The sequence below is a fragment of the Piliocolobus tephrosceles genome, chromosome 12 (genome assembly GCF_002776525.5).
Source record: "Piliocolobus tephrosceles isolate RC106 chromosome 12, ASM277652v3, whole genome shotgun sequence".
Taxonomy (NCBI): Eukaryota; Metazoa; Chordata; class Mammalia; order Primates; family Cercopithecidae; genus Piliocolobus; species Piliocolobus tephrosceles.
Window position 1 is genome coordinate 77,524,131 of NC_045445.1, and position 8,432 is coordinate 77,532,562.

The window sequence follows — 8,432 nt, forward strand, 5'->3', positions numbered from 1 at the left end:
GAGGACTTAGAGGATCAACTTCTGGACAATCCAGACAAAATATGATTTTCAGATGGGAGTAGTTTTATCTGGAATAGAGCTAGACATGCAGGGTACTTTATAGTGTCCCTTTACCAAGTTATAGAGATAAAAACTCTGTCCTCTGGGGACCTCAGCACAACTAGCAGAACTCTTCACGTTGACCAGGGCAGTACAGATCCCAAATCTTAGATCTACTAGATGCTGTTCACTTGTCCCAGGAGGTGGCAGTAGTGCCCTGTGAGAGACACCAGAGGGGTTCCAATGAAACTGCACAAGACAATAGGATGACCAACTCCAACCAAAGAAGCAGCTGTCTCAAAGGATACTTACCTGGGGCCTTGCTCCCTTTGCTCCCCACTGAATTATCCCCTCTCCAATACACTCAAGAAGAAATAAATTGAACCACCCAACGTAGGTATCAAAAAGAAACCAATAAATGGTACAACCTTGGGGAACTTCTCCACCTACCAAGGGCCTCCCAAGGGTAGAAGCTCATCACGAGTTCACACAACTCCTGCCATGTTGAAAAGGACAACCTAGGGCAAATATGTAAATTAATGTTTAGTAGTGTATTATTCCATTTTTGCATTGCTGTGAAGAAATGCCTAAGACTGGATAATTAATAAATAAAAGAGATTTAATTGTCTTATATTTCTACAGGCTGTACAAAAAGTCTAGCTATCTTTCACAAGAACACCAGCAAGGGGATGATGCTAAACAATTCATGAAGGATGCACCCCCATAATTCAACCACCTCCCACCAGGCCTCACCTCCAACAATTTGACATGATAATGGGTTAAGACACAGATCCAAACTACACCAAGTGGGAAGAGAATAAACAAAACTATTCAACAGGTTTGTCAAACTTTCAACTTGTGCATCATAAATAATCCCCAAAGAGGGAAGCCCCCATGTCCAACCCAAAGGACAGGTACATACCCTGGGGAGGACTCGCCGTTGTACTATACTCAGCTCCCCATATGCTGCAGGCATAAGGGCTTCTTGGTCTGTGTAGACACCTTCACAGGATGAGTAGAGGCCTATCCCACAAGGACTGAAAAGACACAAGAGGGAGCTAATTCCTCCTAAGGGACCTCATTCCCCAATTCGGGCTTCCTAGGTCACTGCAAATAGACAATGGTCCATCCTTAATTTCCCAAGTGAATCACCAGGTCAGTACTGCCTAGACATAAAAGGTACCTTCACTTTGTCTGGAGACCACCATCTTCAGGGAACATGGAAAGAACGAGCTAAACCCTCAAATACATCCTCAATAAACTCTGTCGGGAAACAGCAGACATGGGTGGACCTCTTACCTTTAGTTCTCCTTCATATTTGTGTTGCCTCTCAGACCTCTTTGCAATTAAGCCCCTTCAAGGTCTTATATGGTAGGCCATTCCAGTATTCTGACTTACTACTAGATGAACAAACTGCTAAAATCAACCAGTATGTCTCTTTTCTAGAAGACTTCCATCAAGCCCTCCAGGAATATGGGTTACAAACAAACACGAAATTAGAAGAGAAAAAATCTCCACCTCTATATCTTCCAAACTCACTGGTTCTCCTGAAAGCTTGGAAGAATAGAGCCCCAAATTCCCAACTAACTCCAGTCAAAGAGAGACCCTTTACTGTTGCATTTTCTATTTCTACCCTCACGGCCATGAAAGCACCAGAGATTAGCAGCTGGATGCACTACACCTAAGTGAAGTGTTGGAAAGGCCCTAAAGCACTGGAACTGAATCCAACAACTTCAGCTCCAGAATACACTGTGAACCATTGAAGGATCTGAAATTCCTCTTTAGACGGAAAGATAACCAATGCCTCCGCAGATCCTTTCACCTCAAAGTAATGAAATTCCAATATTAGGAATACTGTTTGCAATAGCATTACTTATTCACCTTATTTTAGCCCTAACCTGTATGCCCCCAAAGTCCCAACAGAAACTACTCTGTTGCTAATGTTTCTTCACCTTAACTTACTTTCAGGAAATTCCCTTTAAAACTTGATTTGTTACTAATTTCTCTTCTTCACAATCTCATTATGGCACAATGGGCCCACTCCTGCTTATTCTCATTTTCACCTCTTTACTAGCAGCACACCACCATCTTGATTTTTCTTATTTGGAAAAAGCACAACAGTTGCTTCAAAGCACAGAATTTCCTTACTCCAACGGCTGCTGGTTATGCACTAGCTCTTCTGCTAAAACACCAAAGATAACTTATCCTATGTCGCCCAGAGATTGGATGAGCATAGAGGCAGAATTACACATTTTCTATCAATGGCATCGTAATCTAAAAGGAATAATCAGGTCTTCAAATAGGCTTCTTACAAAAGTAAAGCAAGATTTCCCTGGTAACTGTGAGAAGTCTCCCATTTTTGAGCCCCTCTTTACTAATATCACGTTAGTGGGGACAGCCCCTATTTGTGTTATAATCGAAAAGGAAAATGGAATGGATGTAAGTGCTCTTCCCAGTACAGTCTATAATGTCACTATCACCACAGACTCTAGCCAACAGATCTACCAAACATATCCCCACAGCCAGGTCCAACATCAACCAGTATTTCACAAACCTCCAAGTATTACCTTTCCTCAACAGACACTGCAAGATAAATCCACTCAGTTTTGCCAGGAATGCCCAAACACATTGAGTACTCAAAATTTCTGGTTCCAGCCTACTGAAAACACCCATGTATGAAAATTGCCAATCTCAGTGCTACAGAAGAATGGGTTCTATTGGAACAAACTCAAAATTCTCTTTTTTGGGGGAGAATAGAAACAAGGGAGCTAATCAGAGCCACACCTCATGCACCCAAATCTTGGTGGGCATGACCATATTCACCAGCAATCTGAGTATGTCAGCAGCCTCAGGATTTTCTATACCTATTTTTACCCCCTTATTTGGTTTTGACATCTCTATTTGTCTTAAAACCTGAGAAGTCTTTCATGTTGGTGGTCATTCAGTTTACCAATGCCTCCCCACTGAATGAACTGGAACTCGTACTATATGCTATATGTATCCCTGGAAATCTTCATATCTCCTGGAAATCACTCCTTTCCAATACTAATCTATGGGCATTCCATCTTGCCCAGGTTGAGGAGGCTATCCAATTGATACCCCTTCTTGTGGGACTCGACGTCACAGCCAGTACAGGAACAGAAATTGCTGGAATCACACATGCCTCCTTAACCTATAGCCAACTCTCAATAGAAATAACTGACAGTACTGATGCCATGGCTAAAACCTTAGCAGCCATGCAAGAAAAAATTGACTCTTTCACAGCCATAGTCCTCCAGAAATGCCAAGAGCTAGATATGTTAATGGCAGGACAGGGAAGCATTTGTTTAACCCTAGATGAAAAATGTTGTTTCTGGGTAAATCAATTAGGAAAAATGCAAGACAGCAACAGACAACTCAAAACTCAAGCCTCCCATTTATGAGAACAATTTATGAGAAATTAAGAAGGAACCTGAAATGGTTTTTCTGGACTTTTCCCTTTTTAGGCCATCTTTTCATTTTATTATTTTTGGTCCATATCTTCTCAATGTAATAACCTAATTTTTCTCCTCTTGCATTCAAGCTGTCAAGCTCCAGAAGATCATCAGTGAAGAATAAGTAAAGGATACTGTCCTCTCAATACTCATGAGTCAGCCTTCTACAGGGGACCACTGGATTGCCCATCAGCAGAATATGACAGAGGCAAAACCCTACCTGTGTTCCTTGAACCTGGTTGGGCACCACTGTTGCTGGCCTATGGAGCCACCCTTCCCTGACAGCTAGCAAGAGTCTGAGACCCATGAGCCAAACACTGCCACTCTGTCAGCAAGAAGCAGTTACACAAGACTGGCCTTCACCCATTATCCCAAAGAATTGGGTCTCAGACTTTTGAAGGCAGAATGTTAGAATAGGTAGTTATACAGATATAAGCGGAGTGGGAGAGGGCCCTGCCAAAATGGCAGGCACTCATTGGGTGATAATCAGGTGATTATACAACTTCTTCCTCTGGGATAATAAGTGAGGGCCCCAGAAATGTAGGCACTCGTCAGATGATGGTTAGGCAATCATAAAACTGTTTCTCTGAAATGATAAGCGGCCACGACTGGCACTAAGAGGTAGAGAAGTTCCCAAAGGATAGGAGATATCTGGAGCCAGCAAACCACAATTCCTTGATAAGGTCTTAAATATGCACAGTAGGGGGCAAAATGACAGAGTTTGACTGGTATATGGCCTTCCTCTGGGGGCACTCAATCAGTAAAAGAAATGCCCCAAGTGAGCATGGGCACAACCTCAGTAAACACACTGCACATGTGGCCCCTCGAAAGTGATGGCACATCACTGTGCATGCATCAAAGAAATATCTCAGCCCACAGGAGGGATAAATCAAGGGAAGATAAAAGAAAACCTGGAACCAAGACAGGATATAAAAATCCCAAGCCACAGACTGAGCATAGCACTTGATCTCTGAAGTCCCCCTCTTGGCCATCTTCCAAATGTACTTTGCTTCTTTTAACAAAACCCTGCCTCTGCTTTAAAATTGGCCTCCATCTCTCAGTTGAATTCTTTTTTCTAAGAAGACAAGGGCTGGAATTGCTGTGGAAATGCCGCCAGTTGCAGACCCACCGCTGGTAACACACCTAACACTGAAGCACCCAGATATGTGAAAATCGAGGAAAATGTAATTAGAGCTAAAGAGAGATATAGAGTCCAATACAATAATACAATAATAGCTAGAGACTTTAATGCCTCACTTTCAGCACTGGATAGATCTTTCAGACAAAAAATGTACAAAGAAATATCAGACTTCATTTGAACTATAGAACACATGGATCTAATAATTATTTACAGATATTTCATACAATGGCTATAAAATACACATTCTTTGTCTCAACACATTAATCATTCTCAAGGATAGACCATGTGTTAGGTTACAAAACAAGTCTTAAAACATTAAAAAAAATTGAAATAATATTAAGCATATTCTCTGACTACAACAGAATAAAACTAGAAATTAATAACAAGAACAACTTTGAATACTATGAAAATCCATAAAAATTAAACAATATGCTCCTGAATTACTGGGGCATCAACGGGGAAATTTAGAAAAAAATGAAAAAAATTATTAAAGGAAATGATAATGGAAACAAAACATACCAAAATCTATGGCATATAGCAAAAGCTGTACTAAGATAAAAATTTATAGCTATAAGTGGCAACATCAAAAAAAGAAAAACTTCAAAGTAGCAATTTAGTGATGCATCTTAAAGAACTAGAAAATGTGAAGTTAGTAGAAGAAAAGAAGTAATAAATATAAGAGCAGAAATAAAATTAAATGAAAAAATACAAAACATCAATGAAACAAAAAGTTTGTTTTTTAAAAAAGTTAAACAAAATTGAAAAATATTTAGACAGATTAACAAAGAAAAAAAGAAAGAAGATCCAAGTAAATAAAATCAGAAATGAAAAAGGGATTACAGCAGATACTGCAGAAATTAAAAAACCATTAGTGGCTACTATGAGTAACTATAAGCCAATAAATTTGAAAACCCAGAAGAAATTGACAAATTGCGACAATGTGGATGAACTGGAGGGCATTATTTTAAATCAACTAAGCCAAATACAGAAAGAAAAATACTACATGATCTTATTCATATGTGGAATCTTAAAAAGTTGAGAGTAGAATGGTGGTTCCCAAAGGCAGGGGTATTTAGCGGGGAGTGGGAATTTGAGAGATGGTGGTCAAAGAATGCGTAGCTATAGTTACATAAAAGAAATAAGTTCAAGAGATCTACTGTGCAATGTGGTCATTATAGTGGTGATGATATATTGTATTTTTAAAAAACACACAAGAATTGGATGTTAAAGTGTCTCACCATAAAAGCTTTGACTATGTGAGGTGATGCATTTGTTGATTGTCTGGATTTAACCATTTTACAGTATATATATATATATATATATATATATATACACACTTAAAATGTCATGCTGCACATAGTAAATACATAAAAATTAATGTCAATTTAAATAAATGTATAAAAATGTTGAGAACCTTAAATAATAATAAGCCTTCTCATATATTGAGACACAATTCTGGAAGAGAGTAAGGGGAAAACAGACTATAACTAGGGAATTTAACTTTGAATTGACCAGTGAAATATTAAGGAGCACTTCTGAGAAAAGGATGAGAAGCCATTATTCACAGTTACTCTCCCCACTTTATCTTCCCCAGAGGTAAACTAGGACTCTAAAATAAAATGTGGCCACTTTACAGAAAATGAAAAAGTTATATTTTCTTTGTACAACTGGGTGCTCGTAGGAGTTAATCTGGGGACCTTAACTAGAATCTATGTAAAGTGTCTATCTAAAATATGAGTGGATATAACTGTACTAAGTTAGCACAAAGGGAAAAATATGTATGACAGCACACAGAATTGGCAACAAAAGCAATACTGTTAATTCGAACATTTTCTCAAACAATAAATCTCTGAAAGGTTAAACCTTAAATTCCTCAGTAGAAAGCATTTGTATTTTTATGTAACTCAACTTAAAGTACTCATATCAGCCATGGACTAAAAACTTAATTAAATCAACTTCAGTTCAATAAATTGATTTTAGTGTTTTCTCAGTCATTTCTGGTTTAAAACAACTCAGGATTTTCTTCCTTCTCCCCTGAGCTCCAGCGAAGTTCTGTATTCACTTATATAGAGTCGAAGAGTCAGATTTTGATCAGCGTCCTACTACAACACTGGTTGGTATTTGCTATTATATTTGCATTCCTATTGCTTTGGTTATTGTGACATATTATTAGGAGCCAAAACCTGCATATATTAGCATCCTGTGAGATGTAATCATGTTCTTATTAGACACTCACAAAGACATTCTATTTAGCATCCTCTACTAGGGCTTCACCCAGTCCCAAACACAAGAACCCTGCTGCCCTGTTAGCCAACACCTCATGTTTTACTTTTTAGATAAACAGCAGGCCTTTTCTGAAGCATGGGGAAGTGTATGCACTCCATGTAACAAATCATGGTAGGCAGGAATCTGTGAGACGAAGCTCAATAAAGATTCCTCTCACAGTTATTACTAGAGGAAATGGGACTTCTTGTTCAAACTTGTTTTTAGTCCTTAGTTTAAGAAAAGGAGAGCACCAGAGAGTAAAGCACTAGAAAACAAATCACTCCCATTTTATTTTCTTCAAAACTCATGACATTTCTGCCATATAAGATGAGAGTTTCAAATTTTGATGATAGTGTGGGATGGCAGAACCCTTCAATTGGGAAAGAGCCACTCTCAGAGATTATACGCATATGTATTTATTCCATCATTCCATCATCTTTACATTCACCTCCAAGCTTTTATCCTTATACCCTTACCTCCAAACTCTCATATAAGGTAGTTATATTAATGGGAAACTACAATCACTTCAATCCCCTTACTCATTATTGCTCTATTTGGGTTTTCTTTTTCTTCATGATTCAGTCTTGGCAGGCTGTATGTTTCTAGGAATGTACACATTTCTTCTAGATTATTCAATTTGTTGATGTAAAATTATTCATAATATTCTCTTATGATTCTTTGTATTGCTGTGGGATCCATTGTAATGTCTCCTCTTTCTTTTCTAATTTTATTTGAGTCTTCTCTCGTTTTTTCTTAGTCTACCTAAATGTTTGTTGATTTTATCTTTTCAAAAAACAAACTCTTAATTTCATTCATCTTTTTTATTTTTTTCCAGCCTCTAATTTATTTCTGCTCTGTTCTCTTTTTAAAATATGGAACACTTCAAAAATTTGCATGTCATCCTTGCACAGGGGTCATGCTAAAGTCCTCTGTATCATTTCAATTTTAGTATATGTGCTGCTGAAGTGAGCACTCTGCTGTATTCTTTATTTCCTTCCTTCTACTAACTTTGAGAGTAGTTTTTTTCTTCTGTTTCTAGTTCCTTCACATGTAATGTTAGCTGGTCTATTTAAGCTATCTTTTAATGCAGAAATTTATTGCTATAAATTCTCTTAGAACACCTTTTGCAACCTTTCGAAAGTTTTGGTATATGGCCCTTTAAGTTTTCTTTGTCTTCACCGTGTTTCGTGTGTTTCACCGTGTTAGCCAGGATGGTCTCGATCTTCTGACCTCGTGGTCCGCCCGCCTTGGCCTCCCAAAGTGCTGGGATTACAGGCATGAGCGACCGCGCCCAGCCATCTCAAGATATTTTTAAGTTTCTTTTTTAATTTCTACCTTGATACATCGGTTGTCCAGAAGCACGTTGCCGGGCGCGTTGGCTGACACCTGTAATGCCAGCACTTTGGGAGGCCGAGGTGGGCGGATCATGAGGTCAGTAGATCGAGACCATCCTGGCTAACACAGTGAAACCCCATCTCTACTAAAAATACAAAACATTAGCCAGGCGTGGTGGT

The 8,432-nt window shown here is 38.7% G+C and overlaps 1 non-coding gene across 1 annotated transcript; it reads right to left on the reverse strand.

Moving 5' to 3' along the window:
- Window positions 1–7,784: 7,784 nt before the first annotated feature.
- On the reverse strand, window positions 7,785–7,891 carry LOC111536223. The gene has a single exon (XR_002729678.1). It is a non-coding gene; the product is annotated as a U6 spliceosomal RNA (small nuclear RNA).
- Window positions 7,892–8,432: the final 541 nt, after the last annotated feature.